Source organism: Nannospalax galili, unplaced genomic scaffold (genome assembly GCF_000622305.1).
Source record: "Nannospalax galili isolate Female #2095 unplaced genomic scaffold, S.galili_v1.0 scaffold336, whole genome shotgun sequence".
NCBI lineage: Eukaryota > Metazoa > Chordata > Mammalia > Rodentia > Spalacidae > Nannospalax > Nannospalax galili.
Window position 1 is genome coordinate 8,926,446 of NW_008343385.1, and position 26,574 is coordinate 8,953,019.

The 26,574-nt window shown below is 42.2% G+C and overlaps 1 long non-coding RNA gene across 1 annotated transcript; it reads right to left on the reverse strand.

The window, feature by feature from the left end:
- Positions 1–12,192: 12,192 nt before the first annotated feature.
- LOC115071432 lies at positions 12,193–21,579 on the reverse strand. The gene is made up of 3 exons (XR_003850521.1): positions 21,246–21,579; positions 18,807–19,781; positions 12,193–12,799 (listed from the first exon to the last, which is right to left on the reverse strand). It is a non-coding gene; the product is annotated as an uncharacterized LOC115071432 (long non-coding RNA).
- Positions 21,580–26,574: the final 4,995 nt, after the last annotated feature.

Genomic DNA, 26,574 nt, shown 5'->3' on the forward strand with positions numbered 1-26,574 from the left:
ACACACAAATCAATTAAAAATAAATAAAAACAGGATTCAAAAAAGATCAATAATAATAATAATAATAATCTTTCATTTTCAATAAAAATGTTTGCATTTTTAAAAAAGAGGTCTAAGCCGGGCGTGGTGGTGCACGCCTTTGATCCCAGCACCGGGGAGGCAGAGACAGGTGGATCTCTGAGTTCAAGGCCAGCCTGGTCTACATAGTGAATTGCAGGACAGCTGGGGCTACAGGGAGACCCTGTCTCAAAAAGACCAAAAAAAAAAAAAAAAAAGAGGTCTATTGAATTCACAGCTCTGGAGGTTCAAGGGCATGGCACCAACATCAGCTCAACTGTGATGTGGACCTCATGGTGGCTGGAATCACAGTGATAGAACTGTGGGTAAGAGGAGCAAGCACTTGGCTTCAGGAGATTCCAGAGGGAGAAAGCAGGTTAATTTGTTGATAACAACTTTCTCTACTCGGAAACTACATTAATCCCTTCTCAGGCAGGTCCCTAACAAATCAATAACCCCCAACAAAGCTTCACCTCCCAAACACCCCATCACAACACTGAGGACATGCCTCCAATGCATGAGTACTTGGGAAACACCCCAACCAGCACACTGAGTGCCATCAGGCTGCCAGGACTCTTCCTAGGACTGGGGCAGGTAACCTTTAAGACATGTAAAGTTACTCCTGTTGACTCCTGAGAAATGGGTTAGAGAAAAACTGTAGTAGATGCACATATTTTAAAAGCATGTTGAGCCGGGCATGGTGGCGCACACATTTAATCCCAGCACTTGGGAGGCAGAGGCAGGCAGATCTTTGTGAGTTCGAGGCCAGCCTGGTCTACATAGTGAGTTCCAGGACAGCTGGGGCTAAAAGGGGACCCTCTCTCAAAAAAAACCAAAAAAAAAAAAAAAAAGCATGTTGAAAAGTGAAATGGTAATCTAGAGGGTGAGATGTAATTCTAATTCTTATAGTGTCCTTTTCTAAGTATGAAATAAAACTAAATGAACAGCAAGAGTGCTAAGACCATTCAACAGCAAAAAAGACAATCTTTTCAACAAATGGTGCTGGAAATTTGTATATACACCTGCAGAAGAATGAAACTGGACCCTCACCTTATGCTGAGTACAAAATATTAACTCAAAATGGATTGAAGACTTAAATGTAAGAGCTAAAACTATAAAATTCTTAGAAGAAAACATAGGTCAAAAGCTTCATGACAATGGTTTGGCAATGCATTCTTGAATATAACTGCGCGCACACACACACACACACACACACACACACACACACACACTGGCTACTCTTGTGAAACAGGAGACATAAAAGATAGCAGTTATTCTCATTCCCTTCCATGCTGTAGGACCCTTGAACACTGTGCCTCAGTTTTGGGTTTTTTGGGCCATGGTACATGGCAGAGTGTGTAGCCTGCTCTGAGAAACCGGAAGAGGCTGCTGATGTTGTAGATGACATGAGATGCTGGTGCTAAGCAACCCTCATGTGTTTAGCAGAGAAGACGCCCAGACAGTTGGAGCATGTGTCTGCATGACTCATTGATGAGGCTGCCTGTTTGGGAGGAAACAAGGACCAGCCTTTCTGAATTCCATTTAGGTAAATTACAGGGTAGAAAACCACTTGCAGAAGCAGGAAAGAAAAAGGCAGGACTTCTCCCTGGGCACAAAACTACTTTCTACAGACTCATTAAAAAAGAAACCCCTTACTCCCTTCCAGCACCAACAAAAAAGCATAGCACATCTTTGCCCTTTGACAGAGTGTACCAAGGAGATATGAGCAGTTCTCATTAACAGAAACTGGCTGTCTGTCACTCACTCATATCACACCTAACCTCCAGTATACTGGTGGATAATGGAAAGTGCTGCGAGACATGCCTGGAGACCTCTGTTTCATCAAAGGTGCTTTGCACTTAGCATCAGCAGACCTGCATTTGGCCCACAACCATCTGGGTTTCCAGAATAAAAAGGCATTGACTGCATGATGTAACTGGGCCATTTGCCTTCATAAACTTTATTGATAATTTCCTGGCTTTGAGTATAGGCTCCACAATTAGTTTCCAAAGAATAGTTTTTAGTGTTTTGTTTTGGGTTTCTTTTTGGTCTTTTTGAGACAGGGTTTCTCTATAAACCCAGCTGGCCTGGAATTCTCTATGTAGACCAGGCTGGCCTTGAACTCACAGAGATCCACCTGCCTCTGCCTCTCGAGTGCTGGCTCAGTCTTTTGTTGTTGTTGTTGTTGGTGGTGGTGGTGGTGGTCTTTTTAAGACAGGGTCTCTCTGTAGCCCCAGCTGGCCTGGAACTCTGCCTGCGTCTGCCTCCAGAATGCTAAGATTAAAGGCATGTGTGACCACACCCAGCTGGTCTTTAGTTTTTTAAAGTGGGTTTTTGTTTTGTTTTGTTTTCTGTGGCAGGGTCTCATGTAGTGGAGGCTGGCTTTGAACTTCTGATCCCCCTACCTCTAATATCCCAAGTGCTGAAATTAGACATGTGCTACCACATCCAGCTTTACATGGCAACTATTTTATTCATCGAGTTTTCTAAATCTTCCTCTCGAGTGAGAGAGAGAGAGAGAGAGAGAGAGAGAGAGAGAGAGTCTTTTCACAAAGACTGGCTACTTGGTGATTTCTGACTAAACAGGTATACTCTTCCCCATCAAATTTTAACTTAAAATTCACTCCTAGGCAGGCATGGTGGCGCATACCTGTAGTCCCAGCACTTGGGAGGCAGAGGCAGGCAGATCTCTGTGAGTTCAAGGCCAGCCTGGTCTACATAATGAGTTCCAGGCGAGCTGGGGCTACAGGGAGACCCTGTTTCAAAAAGACAAAAAAAAAATCACTCCTTTTTTAAAGAACTATGTTATTTTCTTTGGTCTTAAGAAAATGCCTTCAAGTAATTCAGGCTGGGGAAGGGTTATAGCTCAGTGGTACAGCCCTTGCTTAGCATGAGCAAAGCCCTGGGTTGCTCCCCAGCACCACCAGCGCCACCAGCACCACACACACATGCACACACACACACACACACCGCATACACATGCACACACACACACACACACGCACGCACACAAACACACACATGCACATGCACACGCTGGAAGCCTAGTTCGGGGATCGCCTTTAACTGTGCCCTTTCTGCTGTTATCTGAGACATTTTTCCTAAGTGCCACAACCCTTCTCCACAGTCATTTGCAGCAAACCCACACCAACACCAAGTCAGCCAGAATGACAGGCTACATGACACATTACATGATTTCCATTTTAGGACCCAAAAACTTCTGACAGTGATTTTAACAGGACTATTTGACAGGGCACAAAAATGTATTTCCTTAGTTAGACATCATGTGATTCTTTGTTCCCAGTTAACTATTCAGTGTTATCTGTCTTTGTGCATCTAATGGGTTTTCCCCATCAAATGTTATTTTAAGATGAACAGTAATTTAATCAAACTGTTTCGCTGTTTAAAAAAAAAAAAAAGCCAGAGCTTTATATGGGCTAAATCTAGTGTAATTACATTATGTTTCTTTTAACAAAATATATTAAATAAAGCTTAAGAGAAGATATTTTGGAAAAGTCTATTCCCAGTGATTTCAATATCTTCTCATTAATTATTTTTTACTCAGACTCTTAGTTTTTCATGTTATGAGTTAGTTAGCAAAAGCACAAGTATGGTTCTAATTTTCAAGACCATCTCTATTTCAGAATAAGCTCTTGGTCACAGAATTTCAGACAAAAAGGCTGTGGTGCCTACTGACTATGCCTGAGGCACAGGGGAAACGTAGATCCGGACCCTGTGTGGGAATAAGGACAGGCCTATCCGCTTGCTCAGCATTGGGAGAGAAGGTTTCATGTTTGGGATTGTGAGTGGTCCTAAAGAAGGCCCAGTAGGAAAACTACAACTTCTCTATGTTTATCTTGACTCTAAGTTCTGTGAGACTGCATTTTAGCTGAGCATTTAGTTTGCCTGGATATTTTGTATCACAACTCAAGGCACCTATATCATAAACGACAAAGAAAGGCTAGGGGAAATTTCCATAGTAGGAAGACAAGGCAGTTTGATCCTTTATTAAAAATAAAATGCTTTAAAGGAGAATGCCATGCCAACAGATTCTATTGAAATATGGATTCTAGAATAGATGTGTTTGGTCAATGTTAAATTTCATTTAACTCCTAAGTTAATAAGAGACTATCTCCATCCTTAAATACAGACTGCGGCATTTGAAAGTAAATTGTTATGGTGTATGCTGTTGACTTTTAAATGGTTCAGGAAAAGAAATGCGTGTGCACGCGTGTGTGTGCGTGTACATGCTCTGATGCCTTGAAGTGCTGGGGATCCAACCTAGGAGTTCATATTATGCTAGATGCTAGGTCAACACTCTGCACTGAGCCAAGCCTTCAGCCCCATGGTGCCGCGCCAGCACGTCAAGCTCCGAGTATTCTGGGCAGAGGGCGTCAGGATTGAACAAACTATCACACCATCATGGAGTGGGAGGAAGGATTTCGACTGCCACTTTATTGTTTTAGACAAGGGTTTAAATACTTTTCAGTAGAGGCGGAGTCAGGACACATGATAATTGGGATCACCTGACTGTAAGGCTAGTTTTTGGGTCAGGTGCACCTTTTCTCAGAATCAGGAGAAAGTCCTTGTAATAAACAATTCCAGGAAATACCACAGATACCCAAGCTCTTACAAGGGGGGAGGCGGAGGTCAGGACGCCATGTCCCTGCACCATGGGAACAGAAATATTGTGTGAGGCGGGGCAATATCTCATTTTAGAGCACTTGAGTAGCATGTGTGAGTCCTGGGTTGATCCTCAGCACAGAGAAAGAAAGGAAGAAAGGGAAAGAGGCAAGGAGAGAGGGAGAGAAGGAGAGAGGGAGGGAAGAGAAAGAAGGAGTGGTAAAAGAAAATAGTATGTAGGAAAAAATTAGTAGGTGCGTAAAAAAGTAAAAGGGGAATCTAGTTAAAGCTGGGTGGAAGTTACACTTTTTTTTTTTCTTTTTTGTATTATTCTTATTCTTAAAACTTTTCTGTAATCTTGAAATTATCTCCAAATACAGGCGGGGTGTGGTGGCGCACGTCTTTAATCCCAGCACTTGGGAGGCAGAGGCAGGCAGATCTCTGTGAGTTCAAGGCCAGCCTGGTCTACATAGTGAGTTCCAGGACAGCTGAAGCTACAGAGAGACCCTGTCTCAGAAAGACCAAACCAAATCAAACCAAACGAAACAAAAAGAATACAAAGGTAAAATCAGAGTCACCTGAGTGGTCTGGTTTGGAGAAAGCAGGAATGGTCCTTCCCTTTTTGGGGGCGGGTAGAGTATATCTGTTTGTTTCTGGGGGGAATGTTTTCTTGTTGAGACAGGACATCACTATGTAGGGAAGGCTGGCATCTGTCAGTCCTCCTGCTCCAGTCTCTGGAGTGCTGGGATAACCAGGCACCTTCACACACCCTCAAGCCTATGTGCAAACTGATAACTAGGTGGTAGTTTCCTCAGTGGTCACTGTCAAAGTGATGGAGCTCATTAAACTCTCTTGTATCTTTTTTATTTATTATTTTTATTTTATGTGTATGTGTGTATTGTCTGCATGTAGGTAAGTGCACCCGTGTCACACAATGCCCTCAGAGGACAGAAGAGGTAATCAGATCCCCTGGAACTGGAGTTATGGACAGTTGTTAGCTGCCATGTGGGTGCTGGGATTCGAACCCAGGCCTTCTGCAAGAACAACCAGTCTTCTTAACCACTGAGCCATCTCTCCAGTCCCTTGTATCTCTTCTTTACAGAGATTTTTCATAATTTTATTAGCCAGGGTTTCCAGAGAAGTCAAACGAGAGAGAGAGAGAGAGAGAGAGAGAGAACTTTTTTTTTTTTTGTCTAGCCCCAGCTGTCCTGAAACTCACTATGTAGACCAGGCAGGCCTTGAACTCATAGAGATCCGCCTGCCTCTGCCTCCCAAGTGCTGGGATTAAAGGAGGGTGCCACCCACCACAGGAAACTTTTTAACTGGTATGAGGTGGGAGCTGCCCTGAACCCTGTAGTGCTGGTCAACAGGCTAGAAATTCAGAGCTAATATTACAGTCTGGTGTCTACATTCCTCCAAGCAGGGTTTTTGTGTTGCAGTTCTGAGCAGGAAGTACTTTGAAGAACCTCTCAGTTTTCTGTTACAGCTGTCAACTAATTGGAGGAGACTCACCTGTTCTAGAAGGTTATCTGCTTTGTTCAATTGCTACTGAATTAAATGTTGCAACTTAAAAAGACCTTCAAAGCAGCATCAGGACTGACGTCTAGTGTTTAGCCGACCAGCTGGGCTAGTTTAGCCAAGTGGAAATGGAAAATTAGCTATCTCAGTGCTGGAAACAGGGCATTATTTAAGGCATTATGGGAAATGGAGCTAACCCTTCATTCTGTCTTCAAAAAATTAGACTCTAGGCTGGGTATGGTAGCACACATGCTTAATCCCACCACCAAGGGAGGCCAAGGCAGGCAGATCTCTGAGTTCGAGACCAACCTGGTCTACGTTGTGAGTTCCAGACCAGCTGGGGCTATACGGATCCTGTCTCAAAAACAACAACAAAAATTAGGCTCCAGAAGCAAGTTTGTGTGACGCACTCAGGAGTTATCTACAGAACCTCGAGGCTGACGAGAAGGGCCTGGAAAGGGTGGGACTAGGAGACAAAGGAGAGGTTGGGATTTAAGGACCAGGTTTCCCTGGAAAGGGGGAAGGGGGCTAAGGGTGGAGCAAAGTTCTTCCAAGTGAACTCAATTGCTTTTTAATTAAAAAAAAAAAAAAAAAAACTTCTGGGAGTATTAAAGCAAGGAAACATAAAATGCCCTCAGCAAGCAACGTTGTTTGTAGGGCTTTATACCCACTCCCCACCCCCCAAATGAGTATCCTTGGCTAACAAACCCAGATTTACAACCCAGCCTTCCTACTATAAAGGACCATAGAATTGAAAGCCTGGTTTACAGTTGTCTAATTGTCTTAATCATTTAAATATGTGGAAAACTTTCGCCTTGACTATGAATACCACATTAATTCAATTTTCTTAGTTTTTTTTTTTTTTTTAACTCAGTACAAGACTTTCAGACCTTTGAAACTTTATTAGGGATCTATTATTTTATGACTTTGCCATGGTTTTCTAAATTGCCAACTCAAGCATGATTTAAGAAGAGGTTCTAGGCTGGGCGTGGTGGCACACGCCTCTAATCCCAGCACTTGGGAGGCAGGCTAATTTCTGTGAGTTCAAGGCCAGCCTGGTCTCCATGGTGAATCCAGGATAGCTGGGGCTACAGGGAGACCCTGTCTCAAAAAGACCGAAAATTTTTTTTTTTTTTTTTTTAAAAAAAAAAAAAAAAAAAAAAAAAAAAAAAAAGAAAAGAAGAAGAGGTCCTAATCCCACATCTAATTACTGAGAACGTTAAGTACTGACATTAGTTCATTTTACTTAAATACACATTTTGAGAGTAATGACTCCCAGATGAACAGGAAGTTACTACTAGAACAGATAAAGTTGAAAGAAGCTTATGTCATTAAAGAAACCAGTTTTTAAAGCTCAGTAGACTTTAATGCATGTCGAATCACATTTTTAAACTCAATATTAAAATGTCAAAAGATATTTTGGAATCATAAGCCCTGAATTTTAGTTTTGTCAAAACTAATAGCTCTTCCATAGGAGAAGTTAAAAATGTATATTAACACTGGCAACACCAAATGCCCTCCAAAATGTGAGGCAATGTAATGAATCAAGGGGACTCACTGAATGGTCTTTTACTTCTGTATCTACAAATAAAGCAAAACCCTGTGCTACCCAGTGCCTGGTCCTTATTTGAAACTATGTGTTCATTCTTCAGTCATTTATTATGTGCCTAGTCATTGCTTAATTTTACATTAAAATTTTTTGTTTTATGCATATAAATGTTTTTTCCTGCATGCATTTAAGTGTAACATGTGTGTGCAATGCCACGAAGGCCAGAAGAGGGTGTTAGATCCCCTGGAACTGGATAGTTGCTAGCTAGCATATGAATGCTGGGACCCTGACCCAGTTGTTTTTTACAAGAGCAGCCAGTGTTCTTAGCCACTGAGTCATCTCTCCAGCCCCTAACCTTTACATTTTATTTATTTATTTAATTTATTGAGAGGTGCACAACTGTAGAGGTCAGAAGACAACTTGTGGGAGTTCTGTCCTTCTACTATATGGGTTCCAGATATGGAACGAACATTGTCAGGCTTGGCAGCAAACGCCTTTACCCACTGAGCCATTTCAACAGCCATTTACTAAACTTCAAATTTTTTAAAACTAATTTATTTTTATTTTATGTGTATGAGTGTTTTGCCTGCATGTATGTAAGTGTACCTGTATGCAATGCCCTCAGAGGCCAGAAGAGGGCATTGGGTCCCCTGAAACTGGAACTGGAACAGACGGTTGTTAGTCACTGGGTTGTTAGTGCTGGGAACTGAACCCTGGTCCTCTGGAAGAACAGCCAGTGTTCTTAGAGGCTGAGCTATTTCTCCAGCCCTCAGTTGCTAAACTTTAAAGTGTGGTGGACTGAAACTAGTAGATTAACTGAGAAGAAGTTTCATAGGGAGGCTTTGGTGCCACCGCAGTGGACAGTTAGGGAAGCATCTCCACTAGGTGTCTGAAGTGACAGACAAAATTTCATGGCATCTTTCAGCTTCAGAGACTGCTTTTGATACTTTACTAACACTCTCCTGGAGACTCTCTTTGCACTCAGCTCTTCTGATACCATTTCATCGGGCTCTCCCTGGCTTTCTCTGCTCACCCCACCTGACGGTTAGAGTTCCCCTGGCCTCCTTTGAGAGACCTGTCTATCTCGCCTGACACACATCCTCCTAGGGGCCTGGCATCCATGCCCATGCCATCATCAACCACTAGAGACTGACAGATGTCTCTCAAAGCCATCTCAGCTCAGCCTCTGCAAGCTGCCTGGGGAAGCTGGGATGCCACATCTTGGGTGTGTCCTGAACATCTCAAAGGCATCTCAGCTGCACCACATCCAAAGTACAAGTCCTGATGATTCCCCTTCTCTCCCCCAGCTGCCAATCAACTACCACTACCACTACTACCATGATGGCTACGATCCTTTCAGTTCTGGAAGTCCTCATATTCACCCCTCCTCTCTTTCATAGCCAACATCACAAATATTTAAGCAGTCCGTCTTTTAAGCCTACCTTGTGAACATTTCATGAGCCTATCTAACCCTTTCTACCCTGTGCTGCAGTTCAGGACTCTCCCTACTGTCTGGATTATTCCTGTCACCTGACACTGTTGCACCATTTTAGCCCCTTCAGATGGAGGCTCTGCAGCATGGGATCTTCTCGAAGTGTAATTGCTTTCACCAGTTCCCAATCATTGTCAGGTTAAAATCCTAATGTACGTGTAAAAGATAACACACACGGATATGGGTAGATAGATGCAAACATATATATGCATAATATACTCCTGATTTCCACAGACGGACCAGAGCATCTTTCCAAAGTAAGATATCATGAAGTTCAGATGTGCAGATTCTGGGGTTTGAGTGCCTGGGCTCATATTCCAGGTTTATAATTTGAGTTATGTGACCTTGAAAAATGTGACTTAATGTGTTCATGCCTCACTGTATTGATTATCTAGCACTATATAAATTACGTCAAAACCTGGTAGCTTAAACTAGTTAACACTTGGAGGTTTCTTTCAGTCAGGAATCTGGGGGGCAGTTTAGCCACATAGTTGCTCAGGGTTGAAGTCCTGAGGTTGAAGTCAAGGCTGGGGCTACCACTATCTGAAGGCATCAACAAGATTAGAAAGTCTTTCCAAATGGCTGCTCTGGTAGCAGGTCATAAGAGGCTGAAGTTCTGAAATGGCTCTTACAGAAGGCCTTGATTTCTTTCTCTCTTTTTTTTTAAGCTTTTATAATTTTATTAGAATTTTAAAGAAAAAGAAATCCTCAGGACAAACGAGCTGGTGATCCTGGCAGCTGCCTTGAGGAGGTGAATGGTGGGAAGAAAGCAAGCAAGCCATGAAGCAGTGCAGGTTTAGAGCCTTTGTGGGAGGTCAGACTCGGGGCTGACTGGCGGCCACATGGCTGAGAGAAGGAAGATTTAGAGAAAGTAAAGAAATACAAGATGCTAGGGGCTGCCCAGAGCCTTAAAGAAAGCATGTTTAGTAAGAAAGGCATGAAGAAAAAGAAGGGAAATTACGCCCTCTGAAGGACTCAGAAAGGCAGACAGTAGGCAGGATTCCAGGCAGGAAAAACTCACTATTTCATGCACTAGGTATTCCACCCATTTATTTAGCGTGACCCGCCTTCCTAGGGGTGATCCTATGGCCAGATGACTGACCAGTTAAAACTCACACAAAATGGAGGAACTCAGGGTATTACATTCCCCACTGGCTCTGGGACATAAGTCAATTTTTTTTACTTGTTTTGATATTGAGGCTCATCTTGGGTCCCTAGAACCAAAATTTTGATGGCATTTGGACGCCTTTTGATCTATCAGGTTAGACATTTTAGGAGGCATGGGCTCACTGTAAAGGCTAGGAGAATTAGCAGAGGCCCAGGAAAACTCAATTATACCTGAATTATTGGCATAAAAACAGCAAACCTCCCCTAAGGCCATGTACGAGCCATCTTTCTTTAGGAACAGTAGGTCAGCCCCCCTCTGTTCTGTAACACCATTTTAGCTAGGGAGTTAACCTGTCTTTCCAACTAGAAGGGCTTAATTTCTTACCACATGAAACCTCCACGAGGTTGCTTGAGTGTGCTCAGGATAAGGCCTCTATCCTCTGCCAGGAAGAATAGCACATGAGAGAGAGTCAAGAAGGCCCCGATGCCATGTGCAACCTAGTCTTAGGACCCACAACTTGTCACTTATGCCATATTTCATAGGTAGAGACAAATCATGTAGTCTAGTCTACAATCTAGGGGAGAGGGACTAGGATTTATGTCTTTAAGAGAACCAGAGATTTTGTGGACCAGTTTTAACGGTGCCACAATATCCTCTTCTGTAGACTAGAGATACAAATAGTAATTGCTTTGTGGAATTAAATGAGCCAATATATATTAGCTGTTTACAACAGTTTTCCCCTCCCCTTACACATCCCATCACCCAGCCTTTCTGAATTCCTCACTCTATGAGTAAGCTGTGGAAACACCTTTGTGCCCCAGCCTTCTGCTTCTCAGTTTCCCTGTAACCTTTAGTGTGTTCTTTTGGGAGCCATGTCCCAAAACCTCTTAGGCTGGGCCACGTGCCCTACAGAGAGCACCCAGGACTCCCTCAAGTCAAGCACCACACACTCCCTTCTTTCTCCTCTATATCATGACGGCAGGTATAACTTCCTCAGGTAACCGCCCCTTCCAGCAGGGCCTCCCTGGCATTAGGCAGAATCAGGAGTTCCTTCTCATCTCATCTCTTGGAGCTTCAAGCACATTTCTGTTTATTGTATTCTAATTGTCTCTGTCTCTCACTGAGACTTTGTTTTAACTTCATAGCTCAAGCTCAAGCATCATCTCCAGAGCATGGTGGTGTCCAACAGACAGTTTGTCAACAAGTGAATAAATATCTAAGGACTACAGGTGTGTGCCACCATGCCTGGCAAGAGAATAGTTTTAAGTTATAAAATCAAGAGCCAGGTATGGTGGTGCATACCTGTAATCCTAGCATTTGGGCAGTGGTAGCATAAGAATGAGTTTAAGACCAGCCTTGGGGGCTAGAGAGATGGCTCAGTGGTTAAGAGCACTGGCTGCTCTTGCAGAGGACCCAGGTTCAAGTCCCAGCAACAACACGGTAGTTGACAACCATCTATAACTCTAGTTCCAGGGGATCTGAAGCCCTCTCCTGACCTCCATGGGCATTGTACCACATGGGTGCACTTACATACATATAGGCAATATACTCATACACATAAAATAAAAATAATAAATAAAATATTTTTTAAAAAGACCAGCCTTGGACACATATTGAGTTAGAGGCCAGACAGCTACATGAGACCCTGTTTCAAAAACAAAATAATTCAAAAAACACAAGCCTTTAATCACAGCGTGCAGGAGGCAGAGACAAGTCAATCTCTGTGAGATGGAGGCCAGCCTGATTTACTTAGCAAGTTCCAGGCCAGCTGGGGCTATAAGGGGACTCTTTCTAAAAAAAAAAAAAAAAAAAAAAAAAAAAAACAAAAGCTTTGTACAGGAAGAATCAGAGAAATCAACGAAACAGATCAAGTAAATTAGAAGGGTACATTGCATATGGCTAGACCTCAGTATTGGCCAACTATAAGTAAACTGTAATTATCTCTACACAAACTCCAGCCAAATGTTACAGTGTATATAACAGACAACATCTATGCTCAGAGTTCTGTTTCTCAGTCTGCTTCTACCTATCTCTATTACTAATTAATGTAATCTAGGTTTAATTATATGTTTATAACATCACTATGTTTATAAACTATGCCTGAGTCAAAGAACTGTGAGAGAAAAGTCTGTTCATTGTTCACCGTTTACAAGACAAGAGGCAAAGAAAATTTCCCACACATTAAATACATTACTTAAAAGTTAGGTTATTCCCCTTTTTGCACTGGTGCTGGACTGGAGGAAGCAGGCATTGCCTAGACATGCAGAACGACGCCGGAGAGTTATGTTCCGTGAGCAATCGCATCATTGGTGTGAAGGACCACGCATCCATCCAGAAGAATGCGGCAGAGGTTGGCAAGGTAACTTATCTGTGGAGCCATTCGCAGGATGGGTGAGTCAGATGATTCTATTCTTCAACTGGCAAAGGCGGACGGCATCGTTTCAAAGAACTTCTGACCAGAGGAAATTGGAGAATGTCACATATAGAGAGAACCAAAAAAAAAAAAAGTTAGGTTATTTCACTTTTAATGCTTTTAAACACTGTTACTAAAACAAAGCACCCAAAAATAAACAAAGATTTTTCCTGGTGGCCAAAAATGGAAAGAAATCATGTTTAAAATAAATGCAAAATAAATCTTAACCTAAATCTATTTTTCAACAGCAACTCAGAATGTGGCTGAGTTACAGCTGTGACTGGTCATTCAAACACGGCACACTAGAAATGGACCATGCAGATAGGTGAAATGCAAACATTTTGGTGGTTTTTTGTTTTTGGCTTTTTATTATTATTGAGACAAAGTCTTATTGTATAGCTTATACTGACCTTGAATTTGTAATTCTCCCGCCTCTACCTCCTGAGTTCTGGGATTACAGACATATACTACCACACCCCACTGGAAATCTTTTTGAAAGATTTATTTCATTTATTTATTTATTGGGGAGGGGCATGTTTCACAGAGGATATCAAAACACAAAACAAATAAGAAGCCTGTGAACCGGTAGTTGATAAATAACAAACATTCAGTTCTCACAGTTACAGGATGGGCTCTCCAAGATCAAAGTGCTGGCAGATTCCCTCTGTTGAAGGGCTCCTTACAGTTCTGACAGCATCTTCAAGCTCTGTCCTCATATGGTGGAAGGAGGCAGAGGAACTCTCCAGGCCCCTTTACAGGCCACTCATCCCACTCATGACAGTTGTGATCTCAAGTCTCAGTCACTTCCCAAAGGTCCTGCCTCCTGACTCCCCTCAGATTTGCAGATTTGGATTTCAGCCTGTGAATTCTGGAGGGACACAAGCATCCAGACCACAGCACTAAGAAAACAGAAGCCAACCGTGGCCTCTAAACTATGGTTTGGGAGCAAGCTTGAGTGACAGAGGCCCAGGGAGTTCCTACTGTAGACACTGTGAAGAGACACTGAGCGTTTCAGAATCGGAAGAGGTTTTATATATATGGGAGTCACATGACCCAGAGTTTTAATGCCAGTCTCATTTCAACTCTTCTGCTCCTGTTCCTTTGTCAGTTCATGAGTCACGGGCCATCTGGGCTAGCAGCTTAGTTTTACAGGCAAAGAAATGGGATAACTAATTTACCAAACATCACACAAACAATCAGTGCCAGATGGAATGCCACGCTGCTAATTCCCAACTGTCTTTCTGACCACTTCCTAGGACAAAGGCAAGGTTTCCTGTAGCCAGAATCTAGACTTTTCACAACATATACTGACTGCTTTTTTATGGTTTGCCTCACAATGAAGAAAACCTGAATTTAAAAAGGAAATTTCAAATGAGCTAATATTTCGGCTTATAAATGATTTAAGCTGTTTCAATTAAACTGAAAATATTTTCAGTAACTAATTTTTTGATGCCCTGAAGAAAAATGTGAATGGGTGGATTTTATATTAATTAGAAGACATGATGTAGATTACAGTGTAGAAAATTAAAATTTAGAGCTACGTGTAGTACACATGCCTGTGATCCCAGCACTCAGGAGGCTGAGGCATGAGGATCATAAATTTGAGGCCAGCCTATGCTACACACTGTTTAAAAAAAAATTTAAACTATCAAATAAAATGAAGAAGGGAAAAGAGAAATCTTGAAGAAGATAAATGAACAACAGGACTTGGGGACATTTGTTAGACGTGAGTATTCATGATTCACCGCTGTTTAAAATAAACTTCAGACTTCAGGGTTTAAAATCTTTCTCTAGCTGGGTGTGGTGGCACATGCCTTTAGTTCCAGCACTCAGGAGGCAGAGGCAGGCAGATCTCTGTGAGTTCAAGGCTAGCCTGGTCTACATAGTGAGTTCCACTCAGCAACACAGCACACTGAACAGTGCCTGCCATTTCCCCTTGAGATAGCATGGCTGCCTGGGATAGTTCCTCGCCACTGCCCAGGATGGACAGGATCAAGCCACACAGCTAGCTCAGGAAAAGATCCAAATTCAAGTATGGTGGCGTACACCTTTAATCCCAGCACTCAGGAGGCAGAGGCAGGCAGGTCTTTGTGAGATCAAGACCAGTGTGGTCTACATAGTCAGGTTCAAGGTCAGCTGGGGCTATAGGGAGACCCTGTCTCAAAAAGAAGCTGGTCATGGTGGCACACGCCTTTAATCCCCACACTCAGGAGGCAGAAGCTGGAGAATCTCTGAGTTCGAGGCCAGTCTGGTCTCCATTAGCAAATCCAGGCCAGCTGTGGCTACATGGAGACCTTGTCTCAAAAAGACCAAAACAACAACAATAACAACAACAACAACAACAAAAAAGCAACCTTTCTCCATTTTGGGCTGAGGGGCTGAGGGGCTGAGGGACTGAGGGGCTGGCTTAGTCAGTAAAGTGCTTGCCTTTAGGCACAAGGACCTCAGATTGATCCCCAGTAAAAATGCTGGCTAGGCATGGTGGCATGCACTTGTAATCCCAGCATTTGTAATCCCTGGAGACAGAAACAGGAGGATCCTTGGGGCTGACTGACCAGCCAGTCTAGCCTACTCAGATAGTTCCAGGAAAATAAGAGACCCTGTCTTGAAAGAGGGTCAGCATTCCGAGGAAGACACCCAAGGCTGTCCTCTTGCCTCCATAAACACATGCACAGGAATATGCATAGACACATAAAGTTTCTCAGCCTTAATCCAAGAGAGAACAGGAAAAGCAAGACTGACATAGGATTCTGAGGACTGACACTAGAACTTGCTCTCTCTCACTACTAGGCTGAGGAGAGAAAAAGGGTAGATGGGAAGGACCTCAGCCCCAGAAGACCAGCAAAGTAACAGGCTCAAAAATCACTCCAAATGCCACTTATTTCATTAAAGAAATAACTTTTTTTGTCTATAAAAGTACTACTTACAGGGTTGGAGAGATGGCTCAGTGGTTAAGAGTACTGACTGTTCTTGCAGAGGACCTGGGTTCTATTCCCAGCACCCACATGGTGGCTATGAGCCATCTTTAACTCCAGTTCCAGGGGAATCCGATGCCCTCTTCTGACCTCCACAGCACTGCACAACACAGGTGCATTCACATACATGCAGGCAATACACTCATATACATAAAAATAAACAAAGTTTTAAAAAGTACTACTTAGATTTTGTAGTAGAGAGAAAACAGAAGAAAAAGCACTTATACTCTTTATAACCAAATAAATTTCATTTATATTTGAGTATATTTTTTTCTTTCTTTTTTTAACTTAAAAAAAATTTTATTTATTATTTTTATTTTACGTGTTTGTGTGTACTGCCTGCATGTAGGTAAGCGCACCCGTGTCATGCAATGCCCGCAGAGGTCAGAAGAGGCTGTCAGATCCCCTGGGACTGGAGTTACCAACAGCTGTTAGCTGCCATGTGGGTGCTGGGATTTGAACCCAGGTCTTCTGCAGAAACAACCAGTGTTCTTAACTGCTGAGCCATCTCTCCAGCCCCTTGAGTATATTTTTTCATTCTTTCTTTCCAAATACTGAGATAATATCATACTTACAAATATTAGCTTTGACTTCTTATTATTTGTTTTTTGAAGCAATGTCTTTATATAGCCCAGGCTGGCTTCAAAATAGCAATCTTCCTGCCTCAGCCTCCTGAGTGCTGAGATTACTGTTAGCCTGCTTTTTGAATTATATAGTGTTATGAATATTTTCTTTCTTTTTTTGAAACAGGGTCTCCCTGTAGCCCCAGCTGGCCTGGAACTTGCTATGTTGATCAGGCTGGCCTTGAACCCATAGAGATCTGCCTGCCTGAGTGCTGGGATTAAAGATGTGTGCCACCATGCCCAGCTTGTGAATATTTTTTTTCTATTTAAAAAATATTTTATTTTTGTTTTTATGTGCATGAGTGTATTGCCTGTATGTGTATAAGAGCACCCACCCATGTAATGCAGTGCCCAAGGTGAGAAGAGGGCATCAGATCCCCTGGAGCTGGAGTTATGGATGGTTGTTAATCACTATCTGGGTGCTGGGAATCAAACCTTCATCTTCTGCAAGAGTAGCCAGTGCTCTTAACTGCTGAGCCATCTCTCCAGCCCCATGAATATTTTCTTATGTCATTTAAAATTAGTTGCAAGTTTGTAAATGACTGTAAGGTAGCATAAGCAGACCTAATTTATGCAATATTGTTCTTTTTAAAAAATTTGTTTTTATTAAATTTTGTTGTATTTCATACAGAATATCTCAAACAATCTGAATCATCTTTATAGCCCTGTCCCTGCAATATTGTTCTTAATTACGAATATTACATGCAACACTGTAATCAGTTTCTTTATGTAGAATTTGTCATATTTCTGATTATTTCCTTTAGAAAGAAGACCATAAGTTGAAGTACTAGTTAAAGTTTGAATAATTTAAGATTTGGATAATTTAAGATTCCTCTCTCTCTCTCTCTCTCTCTCTCTCTCTCTTTCTCTCTCTCAAGACAGGATCTTGTTATATAGCCCAGACTGGCCTCAAACTCTCAGCAATTCTCCTGCCTCATCCTCAAATTCTGGGATTACAGGCATGCCTGAAGTTGCCTGAAGTGCCTGTTACCGTGGCGTCAACCTTTCTGATGCGGATCAACTTTGTTGCTGATCTGAGAAGAAAAAAACAGGCATCACCTTGCTTTAGCTGTGATGTGGTTGTTAGTGAGTGTCCATGTATTTTCATAGAATTATGTGCAGTTTGTATTCTCTTTCAGTAAATCACCTCTGTGTTCTTTATTCATTGGGAGTTCTTTGGTATAGCAGTTTGGAAGCACAGGTAATGACCTCCAATCATCTTTCATTATAACCTCCTCATGTAAGTTGAAGGAAGCATTCTCTTTTGGAATTTTCTAAAGAAAAGTTCGTGAATCAATAAAAGAAATTCTTAAACCTGTCACAATAGAATAATGCTGTTTTAAATAATTATGGAATGACCAACTTTTGCCAAATAAATGATATATAAAATATTAATATTTAGACCCAAGCAATAATTTTTCCTCCTTTGGCTTTTTGAAACAGAGACTATTTAGCTCAGGTTGGCCTCAAACTCACAATCCTCCTGCCTCTGCCTCCTGAGAGCTGCAATTACAGGCATACACCACCATGCCCAGCTCCAACGCAGATTTTTTCACATAAAAAAATGTCAACAGCTTGTTCATCAGGTGGTTTGTGCTTATTAAAAAATACATATCGCCATCTAGAGGTAAAAAGAAGGACAGCACTTTTTTCAGTTAAAAATTTTTTAGGACTGGAAATGTAGCTCAGTTGGTAGAAGTCTTTCCTAGTATGAACAAAACCCTGGGTTCAATCTGCAGCACCACATAAACCAGGAATTCTGGTGCACTCCTGTAACTCCAGCACTTTGGAGATGGAGGCAGGAGGATCGGAAGTTCAAGACTACATATGAGTTTAAGGGTAGCCTGGGATATATGAGACCTTACTTATTAACAATATTAATAACAAGTTTTTGTCTTAAAACCAAAATATCAAGTCCACATATTTTATATTCACAATTCTCTATGTATATTCACAATAACTGAGTGAAAATGTCTAAGCTTTAATAGTTCTGAAATGTAAGATAAAACCATGTGTGTGGAGTTCAAAGCCAGCCTGGTCTGTATAGCAAGTTCTGGGGTTACAGGGAGACCCTCTCTCAAAAAAAATTAGAGAAAAGAAAGGAAAGAAAAGTAAATTCTTCTTTGGTTCTCTTAAAGCCAAATGAAATGGGTCACACAGAATGCTAGGGGAGAAGAGACAGAGAACCTCTGTCATGAAAGAGGAAGATGTCTCAGCCAGTTGAGACTAGTTTTCTTGGATATTATAGAAAAAGAGCAAGTAGGGGTAGTCAAAGATAGACAAAAATAGATTCTGTCAGGGCTGGCACTGCCTCACCCCACACACACCCCGGAAGGGGGCAGGGTGACAGACCGAGTGTAAGGAGGTCCCTGATTAGCCTCACCTTCTGCACCTGCTACCTGGCTTGTCACCTAATGAGCAAGCATGCCTGTCTGTTCTGAAACTTACCTAGTCTATGTTATTCCAAGGATGGCAGATGTTCATTGCTGGAAATCAACAGCAGGTCACGATCTGATGTTCTGAAGAGGCTTTCTGCTTCGGTGCTGTTTGTGAGTATAATCTGTGATGAATCCAGTAAACTGTTCCTGTGTCTCTCATTTTGCATAATGTAGCTGAGTTCTCATCTGTGGGTACCAGAATTTTTCTGGAAAGAGAAAACATCTCCTACAAAGATCTTAGGTCTTGGCAAATAAGAAAGAAAGTAACTGGGAGCCAAGATGGTGGCAGCACAGCTGCCCCGGGGCAATGGAGAAGAGAGGGAAGGTTTACGAGGACCTCAGAGCTGGTTGTATACTCCTCAAGTGCCTGGCCCAGGGCATGGCGAAGGTGGAGAGTTTTAAGTGGGAAATGACTTTTGTGTTTCAATCAGAGGACTTGCAACGGAACTCCGGTAAGATGTCTCGTCGCCTGTCTCCCTGACCACGGAGGAAGATGTGAAAACAGCGGACACCAAAAGACCATGAACAAGAAGAACACTGATTCGTCTGTCTCCTTGAGCAAAAGTGAAAAGTGGTTTTCTTCAACTGATGCCCTCTCTAGCGAGAAATTCAAGCCAACAAGCAGCTCTTGCCTCTGTTTGCTGCACAGAAGTCAACATGCTCTTCTTAAACATAAGCATAACCATGTGGACAGAGAGACGGAGACAGAAAAATAGTAGGAACCTGCGTAATTGAAACTATGACCCCTCCCATGACCCTGGAGCTGTGGCCCCCTCCTGTGAGCCTGGGCTGTGGTTGTCTCCCGTGAGCTGGAGCTGTGGTCCCCAACCGTGAGTGGGCTGATGCTGGAGCAGAGTGGAGGATGGGTTGCTTCCTGGTTTGGGGCAGCAGTTTCAGCCTTCTCGGAGTCTCTGCAATCCCCACAAATCCCCTCCACGTCTCAGGTTGTGCCTGTCAGTGGCTTTGCCTCTGTGTTGGGCTTTTGCTGGGGAGAGGAGAGGTTTCTGTCATTTGCAAATTCAAGTCTTCGGAAGACTGATTCTCGAGAATGGACTTCCTACCTCCCTGACGGCCTGCTACGGTCTTGACTCTACACATGGTTCTGAGCATCCCAGCCTTGACGTTGGACCTTTCCCATTCCCAGTCACCAAGAGGTTTTCCACCATTTTTCTATTACTCTTCTACAGACCCAGTGTGCCTTCACCTGTGCCCAGTAGAAAATGTAAATCACCTAATTGATCTTCTAAAGATAAAATCACAGTCTGGGAAGTTAATTTGTGTGTATGTGTGTGTGTGTGTGTGTGTGTGTGTGTGTGTCTGTCTGTCTGTCTGTCTGTCTTACTCTGGATTGAATATAGGGCTTTCTACATACTAGGCAAGCATTCTACCACTGGGCTGTTTCTCTAGCCCATATAGGATATTTTTGTTTTGTTTTGTTGAGACAAAGTCTTACCTTGTAACCCTGGCAGCCCTAGGACTAGCTGGGTAGGCCAGAGTGGCCTGAAATTTGTAGTAATCCTCATGTCTCTGACTCTCGAGTACTGAGATTATAGGCAAGAGCCACCACACACAACTAAGGATAAAACATCAAAAATTGATATGTTGGGACTGGTGAGATGACTTAGTGGTTAAGAGCACTGATTGCTCTTGCAGAGGACCTGGGTTCGATTCCTCGTCCCCATATGGTGGCTAGTAACCATCCATAACTCAAGTTCTAGGGGATCCGACACCCTCTTATGACCTCTGAGAGCATTGCATGACATGGGTGCACTTAAATAAATAAATGAATTTTTCATATTAGTTGCAAGAATTCTTAGACCTTATGTAAATCTGGGTATTTTTTTCATACCATGACTCTAGTCACAGTGTAGTCAACCATTTTCTTTAACCTTCTTTAAGAACTTCAGTGATACTACCATTATTATTATTATTATTATTATTATTATTATTATTGTTTGTTTTGGTTTTGAGACAGAGTCTCACTATGTAGCCCCAGCTGGCCTGGTATGGAACTCACAGAGCTCCACCTGCCTCGGCCTCCTGAGTGCTGGAATCAGAGTGTGTGCCACCACACCCAACAGTTATCCTATCTTAGATCTAATACTAAGGACCATAGCTGTTATGCTAACTTAATAGTGCAATGCATCGCATATACAGTATATATTATCTACTCTAAGCACATTCTTATCCATAGAGTTTTGTGGACAGACATGATGAAGCTACAGCCATTATCAATTCCTCCATGCTTGGATATACAATGTTCTAGGCTTTAGATCACAGAAAGAATGCCTGAATTAGGCAGGTGAGGATAACAACAGAAAATTGCTATCGTGGTGTCCTGAAGCTACTTAGTTTTGAAAAAAATACATAATCTATGTAGAAGTGAGTTCTATGACTGTCTGTCTGCCTTGCTGTTGACACGCGGCTCATTAGAGCAGTTGTTTCAAACCTGTTGATGACAGTTTCCTCTTTGTGATCCCGTTGGGCTCTGCATCATTTTAATTCGTAGTTTCTAAATTTGTCTGTTTCTCAGCTTCATTATGGTTTGCTTTCCAGTTGAGCTATGAATACTCCAAGAGAAACTGCGTCTTGGATCTGTACTTCCAGTCCCCAAGAGTGCCATCTGTGAGCATGTGTATGGAGCAGGTGAGGGAGCCTTGCTGGTGACTCTGAAGACACAGTCTCTGGCAAAGGTGAATGTACAAGGCCCAGTAGAGTTCGGGTGAGTAAACATTCAATAACTGCCCGTGACAAAGGTCATGCAAAGTGTTGCTTCAGATCTGCTTTTACGCTTAAGCAATGTAGCTTGATTTAAAAGAAAAACACAAAAATATGCTTTTGAAATGTCCAAATTTGAATGGTCTCCAATTTCTAATTCATATTTTGGGAAGGGATTCTCTTTGGGGAATTACATAATCATAACTTGTTTTTAACAGGGAAGAGAAAAAAAAACTAAAAATCTTTCCCTAAGTTTTTATTCTGAAAAAATTCAAACATCTAGAAAAACTAAAACATTAGAATAGATAGGCTGGGATGTAGCTCTGTGCAGAGTGCTTGCCTAGCATGCCTGAGGCCTTGGATTCAACCCCCAGTACTGCCGAAGAACAGAAATCACCGACCACCTATACCTATCATTAATTATTATAACCTTTATTAGCTGTTATTAACATTCTTCATCAAACCATATATTTCTGAACCACCAAAAATAAGTTGTAGATCATCGTGACATGGTGCCTCTAAATACTTCCTCAAGCTTCATCAAAGAACAGGAATGCACTCCTTCAAACCCAGCTCCACTGTCACACCTAAGAAAACAAACAATGCCCTAGTATCTAATATTCAGCTCAAACCCAAATGTCTACAATAGTCCCAGGGTGTCCATTGCAGCTGCTTTTAAATCAGGATCAATTCAGGGTTTACACACTGCATGTGGGTGTGTGGTTTTTCAAGCTCTCATGTATCAGGCACTTACAATGTCCCAAATTACACAGGCCATCCTATTTTTCACAAGAATACTGGACATAATTTTTGTTGTAAAATGGTAGAATAAAACGGTGATAAAGTGGGGCTGGAGAGATGGCTCAGTGGTTAAGAGCACTGGCTGCTCTTCCAGAAGACCTAGGTTCAATTCCTAGCACCCACATGACAGCTAACAACTGTCTGTAACTCCAGGTCCAGGGGATCCAACACCCTCTTCTGGTCTCTGAGGGCATTGCATGACATAGGTTCACTTACATATATGTAGACAACACACTCATACACATAAAATAAAAATAATAAATAGCCGGGTGTGGTGGCGCACGCCTTTAATCCCAGCACTTGGGAGGCAGAGGCAGATGGATCTCTGTGAGTTCAAGGCCAGCCTAGTCTACAATGAGTTCCAGGACAGATGGGGCTACAGGGAGACCCTGTCTCAAAAAGACCAAAAAGTAATAATAATAATAATAATAATAAATATTTTAAATGGTGATAAAGCGTAGTACTTATCTCTGAATACTTGATGTATTTTAAGCACTTGCTATTATTGTCACAGAAACTTGGCCCATGCTAGGGACTAATACATAGCTATGGAATAAAGGAAACTTGGCATACTTTTCCAAGCTGGTAGAAAAACTACTACAACAGCATGATGGGAAATTACTTGAGTTATTGTAATGGTGTGCTGAAATAGCCTGTCTGATTTCTCTAGGCACCTGAGTGGACAAATTTGAGAAGTCTAGTATTAACTTCCTAAAACAACACAGTGCAGGAAAACAAATACAGTTAGGTCAATTTTGCATCTATTCACCACATTATATGTGTTGTATATGTGTGTGCGTATGTGTATATGGGAGAGCATCCCTGTGTGTGGTGAACATGCCCATGCACTGCAAGTGTGGAGATCAGAGGTCAATATTGAATTGGATATCTTCCTCTGCCTTATTTATTTATTTGGGTTTGTAGTTGTTGTTGTTTTAGACAGGGTCTCCTTGTAGCTCCAACTGGCCTGGAACTAACTGTGTAGACCAGGCTGGCCTTGAATTCACAGAGATTCACCTGCCTCTGCCTCCCGAGTGCTGGGATTAAAGGCATGTGCCACTACGTCAGGCCTCTACCTTATTTTTTGAGACAGGTTCTCACTATGTAGCCCTGGGACCAGGCTGGTCTGGAACTCACAGAGATCTGCCTGGCTCTGTCTCCTGAGTTCTGGTACTAAAGGCATGTGTCACCATGCCTGCTCAAGACAGCGTCTCTCATTGATCTAGAGCTTGCTGTTTCAGATAGACTGGCTGGCCAGCAAGCCCATGGGATTCACCTATCTCTGCTTCCTGAGTGCACCCCACCACATCAGGCTTTTATGTGAGTGTTAGGGATCCAAACTCAGGTCTCCATGCTTATACAGGAAGCACTTTACTCCCTGAGCCATCTCCCAAGTTCCATCTTTTACTTCAATAGTTTAAATGGCTCTTAACATCGGAGAGGAAGGGAAGTAATTTCTTTTGTCTTGTTTGACCATAGGATAGATCAAATTTGGACATCAAATAAAGGGTAGCAATACGAAATGTCAGGTTTGGTATCCAGACAATTTCTCCTTTTTAAATTTTGGGTCACAGAATTTTAAGAACACAGAATCACAAAATATACAAATATACAAATACAGATGTAGGCGGCAATAATATTTTAATCTCCCCAAGTTATGGCCAAGTAATCTCTGGCAAGACATACAGTGATATTACAAAGGAAGCAAAAGAGGGCCACAGTTTCAAATTTTGGTATAGCACTGATAACTATTAGCTGGTGGGAAAACAAGTCCTTCATGTCGTTTTCTAACCTTAAAGGTTTTCTGATTTTTTGTCAGTTTTCTTTGGAATATAAGAATTACATCTGGGGGCTGGGGAGATAGCTCAGCGGTTAAGAACACTGGTTGTTCTTGCAGAAGACCCAGGTTCAAATCCCAGCACCCATATGGCAGCTAACAACTGTCTGTAACTCCAGTCCTAGGGGATCCGACAGCCTCTTGTGACCTCCTCGGGCATTGCATGACACGGGTGCATTTACCTACATGCAGGCAATACACACATACACATAAAATAAAAATAATAATTTTTTTTAAAAAAAAGAACTACATCTGTCAAGGAACTGTTTTAGGAAAGATAATTGATGATTTATCATACATGTAATTTTCACAACGTGTAAGTGAAGGATCTCAACTTATAGTTTCTATGATAAATGTTGATTGCAGCCATCTTGCACAGAAGTTATGGGGCTGTCTTCCACTGAGGTGTAGCACTGATGGTATAGAGGTTAACACAACTGCCTTTCAAGTGCTGGCTGAATCCCTTAAACACTCAGTTAACTTTGCAGTCATATACTGGCATTTAACGTAAATAGTGAAATCATTTGCCTTATCCAAAATTTTTTTTTGTAATATATTGTGGTATCTTTCTGGTTCTCTGTGAGGAAATGAAACCTGAATTCAAAGAAATTCCTGCCACCACCTTCACCTATACCAGTACACATCTATCCAAAAGAACATTTCCAGTGCTTTCTTTGTGTCACTAGAAAGGACTAGTATTTAATGCCTAGTATTAAAAAAAAACAAACAAACAAACCAAGACAGATCACTGGACAAGTGGTGCATGCCTGTAGTCTCAGCACTCAAGAGGCGGAAGCAGGGAGAGTTCTAGAGCAGCCTAGGCCAACCCTGACTCAAAAACAAGTGAACAACAAAAAAGTTTAATAACACTGAAAGTTTTTTCTTTTTCTTTTCTTTTTTTTAAACCACACACTTAGAAAGCAGAGAGGCATACCCCTGGGTCTATGTCAGTATACTCTGGAAGGGAACTGCAGGTTGGCAGGTTGACGTTCACTCAAGCCTTGGTGGGAGCCACGTTCCCTCCTTCTGGTTTGCCTATTAGAATTTGGCCTTCATTATCCAGGTACTCCCCCCGCCCCCAATCGATGATGTGGCCACTAAAACATTAACCTGGTCTAGGAATGTAGCTAGGTGATGGAATGACTGCCTGACATGTGCATAACCCTGAGTTCAGTCCACAGCAACAAAACAACACAGCAAAATGTTCACATTCACTGAAGTCTTGACATAAACAGCAAAGCATTTTTCCAAATTAACATGTTCCTATGGTTTGGATATGGTCTTAGCATGTCTTTCCACAGGTCTACGTGTGGTGTGCTTAGCTCCTAACTTGGTGGTGCTGGGAGATGTTGGCAACCATTAAGAAGTGGGGCCTACTGAAGGTCTCTGGAGCACAGCCTTGGAGGAGACTAAGGTAGTTCCCAGGGAATCCCTTGGTAGTCTTTCCTAGAGGGTTAGAAAAGTGCATGCTGGGTTCATCTAGCTCTCTCTGGCTTTCCACTTAGCAATGTGATTTCTTCCATGCACACATGCCCCACCTTTGCCATCTGCCATTGCAACTATTAGGTGACCTAGCAAGGACACCTCTGCTGTCTGGACTTTGAGCCTTCAAAACTGTGAGCTCAATAAACGTTTTTTCTTCATAAGTAGCCTGCCTTAGACATTTCATTAAAGCAACGAAAACTGACTAGTAGACATCTTCAGAAATATTTAATATTTAAAATACCTCTAGGCTAGAATGGAAATGTCATGAGACAAAGGCTTCTGTCGATTCTTGTCACTACCGTGTTCACAAGTACTAGCATGCAGGGAATATTCAACGTGTTTGCTGAATGGATCTATTGCATGATTGAACTCTTTTTTTTTTTTTTTTTTTTTTTTTTTTTTTTTGTCTTTTTGAGACAGGGTCTCCCTGTAGCCCCAGCTGTCCTGGAACTCACTATGTATACTAGGCTGGCCTTGAACTCACAGAGATCCGCCTGCCTCTGCCTCCCAAGTGCTGGGACTACAGGCATGGATCACCATGCCCGGCTCAATGATTGAACTCTTAAGGTAGTTATTCATCTCTGGGAAGATAAGGGGCAACCAGCAGACCGCATAGTGCCATGAAGTGTGTACTCTCTGGTCCACACAACTATAACCTAGGACCTGCAATCAAATAGAAACTACACATCTGAACATGAACCCAACAAAGATTGAAGGCACAAATCAGCTTTAAAAAAAAAGTGGGTGGTTTATAGCCTCAGCCTACATATTCTGCCACACCACTGCTCCTGCTCAACCATCAACTATGGAACTATGGGGAATTCCCTATGACCGGCGCTAAGTGAGAAAAAGTCAAACTTACTGAGCAGTACTGTGACAAGCAGCTGGCTGAGGATTCTCTTACTCTACCCAGGTGGAAATTAAAAACAGGCAAAGA